General features: G+C 35.2%; 2 pseudogenes; both read right to left on the bottom strand.

The window, feature by feature from the left end:
- Positions 1–257: 257 nt before the first annotated feature.
- Positions 258–1,921, bottom strand: LOC150037466 (uncharacterized; annotated as a pseudogene).
- A 1,081-nt stretch (positions 1,922–3,002) lies between these two features.
- On the bottom strand, positions 3,003–8,331 carry LOC150037465 (uncharacterized; annotated as a pseudogene).
- Between the last annotated feature and the right edge of the window lie 4,381 nt (positions 8,332–12,712).

Below are 12,712 nucleotides of genomic sequence, written 5' to 3'. Positions count from 1 at the left end.
ATAGACGACCAAAATTGGAAAGAAACGTCAGAACTAAAGTCTACAAAAGTAATAATATACGCCATGTAAGCCACCAAAGTAATTGTCTTGACTTCATCCATGTTACAAAAGTTAATTATGTCCTATCGCAGGACACGACTATTTTGACTGATGCCAAAAAGTTAAATTGGAAGTTGTAAAGAAATACTAAACTCTTTGGCCATCACCTTCTCAGCATATCTAAGAATGGATTTCAAAGATACCGGAAGAATCGATGTTTAGTCACTAACTTCTTTTTTCTTATTCATTGCCATTGAAGATTTCTCCTAATGCAGCAAAATCATAGCAACAAAAATATATAAAGTAGAAAAATTAGACATTTGATGAACTTAATTGATTTTATTAGTGCCACTTACCTTAAAGATTTTCAAATCTTCTATGTTGTAATTTACATTCACTTTTATCTTGTCTCTTCGTATCTCTAGGGACTTAATTTCCTCTACCTTAATCTTCTTTTTCTGTTTCTTTTCATATGCAGTCTTCATCTTGTCTTTTTGTTTATCTTGAGATTCGATCTCATCTGTTAAAAATTGCTTGGAGCAATTTCCATGTCCAGAAAATGCTGTAGAAAATGACATTTGAAGATGAGCTTCTAATTCTCTAACATGTTGACGAAGTGCTTCATTCTCACTTACAATTTCCTTGTTTTCATCCTTCCCATGTTTTGACTTTCGTTTCACTGTATAAAAGTAAGCCTTTGGAGTAACAAAACCACCAACCCCACGCACATGCCTGTGCCTTTCTCAAGTACCCAAAGCTTGTGTTAAGATATCATTGGGAGAGAGATGTTTGTGGCACAATGGATTTGTATTATTCTTTGAGATCTCATCCTAAAAAGAAACAGAATTTAATATAATTAAGCTATATGTCATATACTTCATGTAAATTTAATAATTGTCTTACTATTTGATTGACGACTTCTTGAACATCTTCATTGTCGTATTCTCCTTTCTTATAACTCGAGTCATCTTCCACAGGTTAGCGTGATAAATTACGAAATTTATCACAAAATCAATTTCATTTGGAGATACTTTCTTCTACATTCAAATGAAGAAAAAAAAAATAGATATTGTGATAAATTTAGAAATTGTGAGAACATATACTAAATTTTTACCATCTCTTCAATAAGGTTAGCATAACCTTTTCTTGAAATTCAATGATTATACTTATTCTTAGATGGACGTTCTTGTTGTAAGCGTCTTTTTTCCTATACAACGTCATGATTATTAGTGGGAAATGACAAAACAAATATTTATAAAATTAAATTAATAATTTACCTAAAACTTTACACACAATCTCAATCTTATAAACTCTTCTCAATAACTTTGATCAATAAATGAATATTTTTCTGGTGGATTTATTAGAAGTTGAGGTTCATCTTTAAATGACATAATGTATTTTGTTGTTAACCAATTCTTAAATTGACGAAAAGCTATGTCTGCAGTTTTCATAATGTTCTTCCTAGATCTTGTATCAATTACAAATCTGGCCTAAACATTGAAAAGTTAGTGAAAACATTACATATACATCTACAATATTATCAAGATAAAAAGTTGAATATATATACCTCAACCGTACTATATATCTTATGTTTCAACTTAGTAGGCATACGTTTCCAAGATGTTTATATAATAGGTACATGATAATGCGTAGATGACCCAATGAAAGACTTTAACTTAGCTCCATTTTCACCAATGGGTATGCCATCTTCATTGTATTCCACAAACTTCTTTTCTCCCACACTCCCAATACATGTTACATCAAACATAATAGTAGCTCCCCGTTATCTCTTCTTTTGATTGATGGTTTCATTTGACCTAACAACTACTTTTTCTTCGTCACCAAACTCTAAATCTTCGTCACCCACTATACTATGCTCCATCTGGTGTATAAATAAAAAACTGCAATCAAATTTAAGAAACAATTAGTATTGTATATATATTAAGAAAACAAAAAATCAAATACGATTGATAAAAATTATAAATTAAAAAAACAGTTATCATATTACACAATATATAACCTACCCATAAAATATTATCTAGGTATCCATGTGCCTTCACAATTCGATCGTACATATGTTGACATGTTCTCATCCAATTCATTATGTACATCAACATTCGACATATCATTGGGTATTCCTTGATAGTGTAATATTGTATCTCCAAGTTTGTCGTCATTATATCAACCTTCAAAGTCCCTTTGTGGTGGGATAAGCACAATTGGCCATCTAACATCACTTGGATCCTCAACATAAAATACTTATTTTGCTTGGGTCGCTAGTATAAAAGAATCAGACTTGTGACCTATTTTATTTAAATCAACTAAGACAAACCGAGCTCATCGATTTTGATACCACTATTGTTCTCAACCCAATCACATTTGAACATAGCAACATTAAACGTATGATAATTTAGTTCTCATATCTCTTGTATCACTCCATAAAAAGACATATCTCCAATGATGAGATTTTTATCTTTTGAACTAGGCACTTGCATCGTTTTTGTAACTAAACTAACTCCACTAGTTTATACACTTCGATCCTTATCATAAGATTTTGTGTGGTAGCGACATCCATTAATTACGTAGTTGCCATACGTAATAAAAAAAGAATAAGGACCATGAACAATCCACCTCAAGTTATCTGAAACTTTAATATTTCCCATTTCAAGCTCAATTGCAACCTACCATGAGAATTTCTATTCCAACTTAGGCATTAAAAAGTGTATGTAAAACAATAGGTTTAACATTTTACCACTTTTCGTAGCCAAGATATAAAAGTTCGATTATGTTCCTCTTGAATCCATTTTTTTTTAATTTTTGGACTTATTTCGATGTTGCAATTTCAAAGTCATCATATGCTTTCTTTGAAGTGAACATTGAAACATTGTAGAGTTAGATTTATGTCATAAAACTAAATGAAAAAATAAAACCAAAATCATTGAAAAAACTTACTCTAAATATGGTTACACATCAATTGTATTTTCCAAAACATACCGATGAGCTTGGTATAAAAGTTCTTGTTCAGGTTTGAAAGAAACTCCTTTGGACAATGGTCTACCAATATATGAATTGTCTAAACAGTCTTGTGAATTATGAGTGCCAACCCAAATAGGATCTACCCCAGGTAGGAAATCAGAACAAAATTCAATGGCTTCTTCTGCTATATAACTTTCAGCAATACAACCTTCTGGATGGTATCTATTTCTCATGGAGTTTTTAATGACATTCATGAATCTTTCAAAGGGATACATCCATCATAGATATATAGACCCATAATTTTTTATTTCCCTAACTATATGTATTGTGAGATGATATGTGAACCCCGAATCCTAATTTCTCTACTTGAGTATGTTCCCTACTAAGACTAGTGTGATGAGTAGGTTGATGTGGAAACTAGTGTGGAATGTTAGAGGAAAAAGTGGAGATTTGAAGAAAATAGAAAATTTGGAAGTTTAGCTTTTAGGAAAAATTTAAAATTTGGCTAAGTATAGAATTTTGTGTGTTGATGCATTGGAAGGGTGGTGTTGATGTGTTGGAAGAGTGGTTGGGGATGGCATGCGGCTGAAGGACGAAAGATGGAGGTGATGCTTTGAAAGGCAGCCCATGTGCCGAGCAGCCTCGGCCAGCACCCCTGCCATGCATCGAGTAGCCTTAGCCAGCACCCCTACAATGCGTCGAGCAGCTTCAGCCAGCGCCCATGCCATACATCGAGCAGCCTCGGTTAGATGCCCTGCCAATGCGTCGAGCGGGCACGCCCATGTGTTGAGCGCCCTACCGAGCAGCCATGCCGTGCGTCGAGGTGTCCTGCCATGTAGCTAAGCGTATAGCCCATGTGGCCAAGCACACCCATGCGACCGAGCGAGTGAGCGATGGCCAGCATATGCCGCACACCATGCGTCGAAGTAGCACGCCTATACGTCGAAGCACCCAGCCAGGCATCAAGGCGCCACGCGCAGCCCATGCAGCCAAGCACGCCCAATGCGTCGAGTGGCCAGTGCGCCTATGCGTCGAGCGACCAGCCTATGCAGTGCGCCTATGCGTTGGTGGCCAGCACCATGCGTCCATGCTAAGCAAGCCGTGCGATTCTACCTAGTGAGCCATGCATCAAGGATGGACGATCACCCTATGCGTTGGTGATGGTTAGTTTCTTGCGATGGCTAAGTTGAATGGTAATGAGAGTGAATTGGCTTGCTATGCGTTGATGATAGGCTATGAATTGAGTATGGATTATGTGTTAAACATCTAAGAGTTGGACGCATACAAAGGATGAGATCAGCAGGAGAACATCATCGAAACCATGTATCTTCTTGGGAGGAAAGCCTTAAGCCTTAAGGATTTGAAGTGGTGGAATCAGATTGGAGGCTCATGCATTGGCAACGTGGGAGGAAGACACTTAGCTTGTGATGATCACAGCATTGCGTTGATGAGGTGAGAAGGAGACACTTGGCCATGCAACCAAGTAGGTGGTGTCAACTCTGGATAAGGTTTGGACACCTATAAATAGGGCCAAAAGACTTCATTTTTAGATCACAATTCAGAAATACCGTAAAAAGAGTGGGAGAGTTGAGCAAACTTTGCGTTGGAGCCAAATCCATGCGTTAGTCATAAAGAACGCATTGGACAGTGAGGTCTGAAGAGGATGCATCAACTTGGGACGAGGAGTTCTCCCAATTTACTCGTGCGTTTGGAGTGATACCAAAGCAGGTTTCCAGAGGAAAAGCTCAAAGGGATCAGGTTGGAAACTGAGAAGAAGACAGAAGGGTCAGACTGTCAGATCAGCTTGGGCCAGTCTTGAAGATTCTGTGATTCCGGCCAAACAACGAGGAGTTCTGAGCTCAAATTTTAGGGTAAGCTTCCTGAGACATTATGTTTGTAGAAGGAAGTATCTCAAAATAAGGTTTAGAATTATGAGTAATCTAAGCTGTAAGATGAATCTAGATTCTAGGGGTGAAAAGGGAGCCCGAGGTAGAAAAAGGAGCTACTAGAGTGAAAAGCTCATAAGCAATCAAAGTGAGTGGCTAAAACGTTTTGACTAAAACATTTGCTTAAAATGTTTGATTACAACGTGTTATCGAAAGCATGTTTTAAAGAAGATTATTCTCATGCCAACTAGTTTTACAAAGTGATTTTCATGCAAATTATGAATAATGTTTTAAACGCATGCATGTGTGAGAAAACGATTTATATGTGTTATATATACTCAGCATGTGTTAGTACTTTTAAAGCCATGTTTTTATATGTGTTATACTTTACATGCTTTAAAGAGAGAAAGTCATTTATGACTAGTTTTACTTAAAACGCGATACCGAAGGACATTTGAGAAAGTATCCGCCCAACTAGATACTAAAGGACTTGAGAAGGTATCTATTAGTACTGAAGGACGTTTGAGATGGTACCAAACCAACCAGATACCGAAGGAGGTTTGAGAAGGTATCTGAACAGAAATACCTAAGGTATGACGGTACTTAGTATGGCCACGTGCACGTAGGTAGTTAGAGTCAGAGATTGAGCAAAAGAGTTCTCTCTTGACTAGTAGTTGGTGTTGGGATTGTTTTTACCCATAGTAAGGTTATTCTCAACTGGGGAACAGTTTTACTGTTTTATGATTAAAACAGCTTTATATATTTTATGCTTGGAAAATATTTATACTGCAGTACAAGTACTGTAGAAGCTTATATTTCAGTTAAACTCTTTATTGAGATTTGTATAAGAATCAATTATCTTTCTTAAGTCACTCATTGGGCGCAAGCTCACCCCATTTTCAAATGTTCCCCCCCCCCCCCCAGAGGTAGCGGTCAAATCCTCTGAAGATAGCTCTGCATCTGCTCTGCCACTAAAGGAATAAAAGATTTGTAATCCGTCGGTTTATGTGGTTACTATTAATATTGTACAAATGTTACTGTTGTTCATATAGGGACTAGGGTTTTTGGGTTTTGGGACTTATAAATCTAGTGTTGTAATAACTCTAAATATGTTATGTTTTTAAATTAATAAATTTTTGGCCTAAAGACATTCTACTGTATATAAGTTATATTTTGGTATCAGAGTTATTCCACAAGAGTTATTAGGCAGTCAGTGTTAGCCAAAGGGTTGATAACTGCTGCAGTCACGCCCTTCTCTAGGCTAAGAGGGTGGTCTGGGGCGGGGTGTGACATGATAATTGTGAAAAATGAAGGAGGAAAATACTTCTCCAATAAACATAATATAAGCACAATATCTTCTTCCAACTTTTCTAATTGCTGCACATCTAGGACCTTGTTACATACCAAATTGAAAAATATACACAATCGAGTTATGGCATACCGAACATGTTTTGGTAGCACTGACCTTATCGCAATAGGAAATAATTGTTGTAAGAGCACATGACAATCGTGAGATTTTAAACTATTAAGCTTTAAATCAGTCATTGACACAAGGTTTTTAACATTCGAAGAGTAACCTTCAAGAACCTCTATTCCTGACAATGTCTTTAAAACATATGTTTTTCTTCCTTTGTAAGAGTATAACACACGGAAGGAATGAAGATTATTTTGTCACCGCTAACAGGTGCAAGCTTTGGTCGAATTTTTAAAAGAACTAAATCACATCTAGCATTCAATCCATCCTTACTTTTTTCTGGAATATCGAGAAGCGTACCCAAGATATTCATGCAAACATTTTTTTTAATGTGCATCACATCTAAACAATGCCTGATATGAAGATCTTTCCAGTATGATAGCTGAAAAAAAGAAGACAACCTATTCCAACAAATCTTTAAACTTCCTTTCGTGGTTTGTTTTTTATTGTTCTTCTTTTCTTTTGGAAATTCAAGATCTTTGATTTTTAAATATATAGCCTTCCCAGATAGTGGTTCTAGAATTGTACCAAGTTTCTTTTGACCGTTAAATGACTTTTTTTTTTTTTTTTTTTTTTTTTTGTGTCGGTGCGAATGATTTCGTGCTAGAAATCTTTGATGTCCAAGGTATGCCATTTTTTTCCCCATCTTTCAATCTTATAGAAGACGTATTGTCTCCACAAATTGGACAAGCCTTACAACATTTCACACAACATCCACTTATGTTACCATATGTAGGAAAATCGTTGATTGTTCACAATAAAACTGACCGTAAGTTAAATAGTTCTTCTCGATAAGCATCATAACATTCAACACCACTTTGCCATAAAAGTTTTAAATCTTCAATTAGTGGTGCTAAGTATGTGCCAATGTCGTCCCCTGGTTGTTTTGGACCCGAAATCAACATTGATAGCATCATGTACTTTCTTTTCATATACAACCATGTTGGAAGATTATAAATAACCATCAATACAGGCCAACAATTATATTTAGAACTCATTTCACCATGTGGATTTACTCCATTGGCTGGAAGTGTTAAACGAAGATTCCTAGGTTCAAAACCGAAGTTTGGCCATTTAGAGTCTACTAACGTCCAAGCCAGAGAGTCTACTAGATGTCGTAACTTACCATCTACAATTCTTTCATCAACGTGCCAAGTCAAGTTTTTAGCACAATCAATACTTCTAAAAGGCCTTTTGAATCGTGGAATTGGTGGAAAGTATCATATCACTTTTGAAGGTATTTGTTTTTTTTTTTCCGCATTTTGTATCCTTCCCCTTTTTTTCACTTTGATTCACCACATTCAGGACATTCAATTGCATCTGCATATTTTTTCTATACAAACAACAATCACTAGAGCATGCATGAATCTTCTCATATTCTATTCCTAGTGCACCTAAAGTTTTTTTTTGCTTCATACATTGAATTTGGGACTCATTGCTAGTGGCCAAAATTTCCTTTAAGGTTTTGAGTAGTTTTGGGAAACTAGTATCACTCCATCCATATCTAACTTTTAAATTATACAATTTGACTAATGTAGACAACTTAGTGTATTTTTTGCCCCCTTCGTATAATGGTTTTTCAGCATTATTAAGCAACTTTTCAAATCCATTCTGATCTCTTGAATATTCGTGAGCAACTTCAACCATTTCTTTTGAACTTTTAACATAAATCTCTTCATATATATGGGTGTCAAACTTAGAAGATTCTCCACAAAATGATGAGTTAGGAAGTTTCTCCCCATGCCAAAACCAAATTTTATAACTTTCATAAATATCATTGACATAATAATGATCTCTAATATCCTTTCTACTATGCTTTTCACAATTCTCAAATTTCAAACAAGGACAACGAATATAAGAGCTATTTGTATTAGAAAATCCAAATTTTATGAAGTTTTCTACATCCAATTCATAATCTTTGGATAATCTACTCTTGTGCATCCATGATTTATCCATGATTATAAATCTAGTAATAAAAGATGATAAATAGTGATCAACTTCAAAAAACAAGTTGTGGAAAATAAACAAGTTCCCAGTACATACAACTTGTCATTTCTAGATCTACAACATTCCAACTTTAAGAAAATAAGACAAATTAGAGAACCTCAAGGCAAATCAGAGAACAAAGAAAACACATCTAAAAAAATTGAACCCAAGGTGTGCACGTGCTTTAATGTGCTAAACATATATTAATTGCAATAACTAAAAATTGAACCCAAGTTTGGCAAAGCATTATTTGCTGGGGATGATGCGCTAAAGTCTCGTGTCCTGTATTTTTTAAACAGTTTGTACGAATGCTTGTGATGTATAATATATGATATTTTCTTCACTTCTTGACTTTGCATATTGGATGTTTTATTTGCTTTACCACAAACCAATAAACTAAAATCTCTGGTTGTCATTATGTAACTTAAGCATGTATGTGGTGACATACAAGTGGATCATGTCTTAAGAGACAACCAAAATGGTCTGTAGTATATGGATATAGGAGGGAAACCTTATCCTGGTAACGCTACGGATGCAACTCGCTTTATGGAATGGTTACAAGTGTCATGACTTACCATAGATGGTTTGATCCAGATCATTCCTATGGGGACATGCGAGTGGGGGCATCCTATACAAAGAGTTTGTATAAGGCCTGACCACAAAGTGTTAACGTCTCGTTATATAACGCCGTTCATGACAGAGACTTTACTTCACTAGGATGACCATAGGTAACATGGCTTCAATCCTGAGTGAATTGAGAACTCCTGCCATTGAGGGCAGTCCTTTGGTTTGCATGGGTGTGAGTGGCCATACCGCCGACTCAAACCTACCACTTTGAGGATTCGTCTAATTTGGGAGCTGGGAACTCAGCTACACAAGATGGAATTCACTCCTTCCCCTAAGCAAGAGTAAGTAGATAGATTGCTCTTTTAAGGGTTGATCCTGGGGCTTGAACGATGTGGTGCCACACACCTTCTCATGGCCCAAGAGGTGTCCACACATAGTAGGACTATGTTGTATTGTTCATTAGAGGGGTCAGTTGTACTTAATGAGTAAGATGTAGGGAAAAACGTTAAATTGGCCCAGTTGTACTTACGAATATCTGTGAAGAGTTATCATACTGATGATTGGTTATTTTCGATGGATACAGAAATATAGTTGTGGTAAGAAGAGTTCAGTTGTCGGTCTTTAGTGGAATGCCTGACAGTTAACGGATGGTGGATCTCGTGGCTAAAGAGTTTAGTCAGCTATTGAGGTACCGTTGTCGAGCCATAGGTCCATAAGGTCCCCTAGGTAGCTTGGATACAAGTTGAGAATCAATTTTTAGGTCAGTTTGAAATGTTCAAATTGACAAAAGGGAGTTCGATTATATATGATATGATTGAACTAGTTAATTATATATGATATAACTGACTTTATGTATGAGATACATTATTTGGAGAAAATTGGATATAAATTTGATTTATATCTAGTGGTGGAGAAAACACTCTAGTTGATATATGATAATAAACTATAGGTTATGAATATAATATGATTATATTTATTATTTTATTAATTGGATACTTATGGGAAAATTGCCCGGCGTTTTCTCTGTAACCATATGTAAGTGGGAAGTTCAATTTGGTTTCCATAACTGAAGAATAAAATGAAAATTGGTTTCATTTTGCAGAAAATACACATAATTGCTCACGGAGTGTTGGGTATTCGATCGCTTAGTGATTGAGAGCCTATACAATAGTGCAACTTTTGCTAGATGACCACTCACCCGCGCGCGTGCTTTTCTAAACGATCGCTTAGTGTCCGAGCCTAACTAAACGATTGTATAGACAATCGCCTGGCTTTTCCTACACGATCCTATACCTCGCCTAAACGGTCAAGCATCTTGACTATATGATAGTTGTTGCTTTCTCCCACTTGCTTGATCGTTGTACACGATTTCTTTTCCTCCCCACATCTACCAAATCCAAACAGAGCCCACACTTTAGATTCTCACTTTGAGAATACTAAGGGCTCCGAATGGTGGTGTCGTCCCCATTTCTTGCTGTTCTGTGAAGCCGTTCGTGGTAGATAACCGGGGTGTTGTTGAACGATAGTCTGCTGTTTTAGCGAGAGTGGCAAGGAGGCTGTTCGTGGAGTGAGTGAGTTTTGCCGAGAAGAAAGTCTTCAACTGGTAAGTTCCTTATTCTCTTGTGTTTTTATCTTGAAGCATGCCAGTAATTTAGTTGTTTAATGCATATATGTAAGTGTGTATGTATATATGAAAATTCTGTCACAATGAATTGGAAAGATCCACTTCCGCTCATAGGTACTCTTGTATAAGAGTTCCTTCATTACTTAGTTCATAAAGCCCTGACAAATTAGATACATTGACATATCTAACCTTGGCAAGCATTTGATTAAAGAAAAGTGACAAGTTCATGGAAGTTCTCTAAAATTAAAGCCCTAACTTTGGTAAAGTGGCAATCCCAACTTTGGCAAGTTCTCTAAAATTCAATCTCCTTCAAGACCAATATGAAACAAGAGTTTATTATGAGATTCAATAATATACACGAGAGATTAAACCCTAACTTTGAAAGTTCAAGCCTCAAACCAAAAAAATCAAGGCCCAACTTTGAAAGTTCCTGCCTTAAACCAAGAAAATCAAGTCCTAACTTTGAAACTTCATTCCTCAAACCAAGAAAATAAAAAATTAAACCTAATCTAAACAAGATTAAGCCTAATCTAAATAAGAAAATCAAGATTAAGTCTAATCAAACCAAGAAAATCAAGACTTAAACGCAATCTAAATAAGAAAATAAAGATTAAGCCCCAACTTTGAAAGTTCATGCCTTAATTCTACTTACCTCAATGAAGAATCTCTTCAAGATTGATGGAATAACAAAGGTGCATCAAAGGGAAGTGAAAAATCAAGAAGATTTTGAATGTATTTGGAATAAATCGACTAAATCTGCTAGAACTTCTTTTAAATCTATCTGATAGCATTGCAACACTGTTGAAGAGCGCACAATTTTCCCATCAAAACCCGTAACCTTACAACGCTATTGAGAGCGTTTTAACGCTGCGTGCGTGAGGCACGCATTTTTTTTAAATTTTTTTTTGTCAAAATACGTAGCGTTGCAACACTACTTTTTAGTGTTGCAATGCTACCCTACATATTCTACAATTCTTGACATTTTTAAAATGTCAAAAATCCATTAATTGAACTTGACATTTTTAAAATGTCAAGTACTGTATTTTCCAAAAAAATGCACAACCCCCACTTTTTAAAATAAAATTTTGACATTTTTTCTTTAAAATCACCTATTTCTTGACATTTTTTCCATAAAAACATCAAGTAATTAAAATTTCAAACATCAAGAAAGGTGGTTTTTTTTTGTTGTGTCTCAATCTTCACGATTTCCTCCTTGTCTTCTCATGAACGTCTCTTCAACGAACAAGAACACCACCGTAAGTGTTACCTTGCTATTCTCTAGGATTCCAAGGGTAGAAATGTGGTCTCTAACACCTTAGTAGAGGAAGTAGAGAGAAAATGTTGAGAGAGTAGAGAGAAACTTTTGGTAGAGGCTAGGTTTTTTACACAAAATGAACCCCTTGCCCTAAATGGGCCATAATGATAAATTTATATGGAACAGGGTTAACCCCTTCTCTAAGTTTTTCCACCATTTTAAGCTAATTAATTAAATTACCCTTTAGTTAATTATTGGCTTACATATTAAATAACTATATATTCAATCCAACTTAGTATATAGTTAATAAATTAATATAAATATGACATATTTATACTAGCCTCCAATCTCCATCATTTCTTAATTAATTAATTAACCAATAATTAATCAATTAAACAACTATATTAAATCATATTTAATATAGAGTTAATCAATATAAATATCACATATTTATATGTATACATATCTTTATGAATCCAATTTACATAAATCTAATATTCGTATCTCATTTAAATATATCTCTCTTATTCTGTAGTTCTATATGAATCCGATTCATATGAATTTAGTATTCGAATCTCATTCAAATATTTCTCTCTTACATAATTTCTATAATTAATCATATCAATCACATTAATATAACATTCCCTCAATATATTTGAACAATTCAAATCATTCCTCATCATTATCCTTTAGTAAGCTAACAAAGGAACCTTATGGACCTACAGATTAGAAGCTTCAATGATATCAGATTAATTAATTAAACTCTTTAATTAAATTAATTAATACTCATTAATTACTGGTCACTCCACTAAAGACTAATAGTGGCACTATTCGCACTGTAGACATATATTTCTATGTCTACAGATATAACCAATCAACAATGAGTCGACCCTTCACAAATCGTT

This window comes from Benincasa hispida, chromosome 3 (genome assembly GCF_027475165.1).
Source record: "Benincasa hispida cultivar pf3 chromosome 3, pf3_genome.v1.1, whole genome shotgun sequence".
NCBI lineage: Eukaryota > Viridiplantae > Streptophyta > Magnoliopsida > Cucurbitales > Cucurbitaceae > Benincasa > Benincasa hispida.
The sequence above is the reverse complement of the archived record's forward strand: the minus strand, read 5'-3'. Positions and strand labels throughout refer to the sequence as shown.